Here is a 1,553-nt window from a genome sequence, read left to right on the forward strand (position 1 = left end):
TTTCAAGGTTAGCCAGCTCATAAATTTTAGCCTTTTATTCCAATGTAGTCTTCGGACTCTAAATCCAGTTGTCTTCTCTTATATTACAGCTGCATGATGAGATGCTTGGTGATAGATAAATGATTGTAACTATGACATGATTTTATATATAACACAGAGTCATAATTTTCCGACTCTTTTTTTTCTAACAGGCTTTACTTCACTTTATTTTTCTTATATAAAATTATGTGGTGGCCACATCTGAAGCCTGGGTTCTCTGCCCAGAGATTCTGGTGTGGGTCTTTACAAGATGGTCCATGAATTCCCAATGGAGAGATTTGGTGAACACAGTCTCTTTCCAGATGTCATAGGTGAGATAGCCATAGGTCTTGGAAATGACATCAGAAGTGGCCTTGGTGAAGTTGCCTAGTGGCAGTGCAGCCCCAGGTTCAGGTGTAGCAGGTGTTGATACATCATCAGTAGCTTCTTGGGCAGTGCTTCTGGGGGCAGGGATGAAGTGCACCAGCACAGAGCCACAGGGGCCAGTCACCTTGCATGGAATGGTGCAGAGATTGCTGATCTTGTTCCTCCAGGAGCCTTGTGGCACAGGGAAGATGGAGAGGGACGCTAGAATGCTGGCCCCAGGATGGCAGTGGCTACCTCCTTGGAGCACTTAACACCCAGACCAATGTGTCCATTGTAATCTCCCATGGCAACAAATGTCTTGAACCTGGTTCACTGGCCAGCATGGGTTTGCTTTTGCACAGGTATAACTTTCAAAACCTCATCCTTGAGGGATGCCTCCAGGAAAAAGTCAATGATCTCAGAGTACTTGAGGGGCAGAGGGAAGAGACAGATCTCCTCTGGGGACTTTATCTTCATATCCTTGACCAGGTGGCCCAGCATGGTGACAGGGATCCACTCCACGTGCTTGGCCTTGCCTCCACGAGCCCTGCCCCCGACCACAGCCAGGACCAGGTCTGGTATGCCGCTGCCTCAGCCTCCACTGAAACCTTGGTGGCCTACCATTCCAGGGCCCCTGGGCCCTCCAGACTCTCCCACAGCACCAGCATAGTCACCGTTTGGTGTTTTCCTAGAGAAGCAGCTAATTTCCCAATGCTTTATCCTCATCAAACTCGTGCCCTGCCAGTGAGTACAGACATCTGAAACACCTGGTCTTTTGCCAACACTAACCCTGTAGCATTCCATCTCCTGGTTACTAGCTCCTAGAAATAGAAATGAAGCTGGTAGTAGCTAAATACTATATTAGTACTCTTAGGGAAGCCATCTCAAAAAGCACTTGAGAACTTGAGAGTTATAGCTAAGTACATTATTTCATGCTTATCTCTCTTATATTTTCCTAAACTTGCTGTCTATGGTGTTTTTTCATATTTATTTCCTGTTTATATATCTATTTATATTTTACCCTGTTAGACACATTATTTATAAATATACATTTGGATTATTTTTACATATGTGACTATTTCATATTTAGCATTAAACTATGCATCATAATGTTTCTAGAGATGCTTTGTGTATTGTCTTTCACATGGCCTCTATTCAACAAATTGCTT

At 44.1% G+C, this 1,553-nt stretch overlaps 1 pseudogene; it reads right to left on the reverse strand.

The window, feature by feature from the left end:
- Window positions 1-223: 223 nt before the first annotated feature.
- On the reverse strand, window positions 224-1,052 carry LOC144308944 (small ribosomal subunit protein uS5 pseudogene; annotated as a pseudogene).
- Between the last annotated feature and the right edge of the window lie 501 nt (window positions 1,053-1,553).

This window comes from Canis aureus, chromosome X (genome assembly GCF_053574225.1).
Source record: "Canis aureus isolate CA01 chromosome X, VMU_Caureus_v.1.0, whole genome shotgun sequence".
NCBI classification, from domain to species: Eukaryota; Metazoa; Chordata; class Mammalia; order Carnivora; family Canidae; genus Canis; species Canis aureus.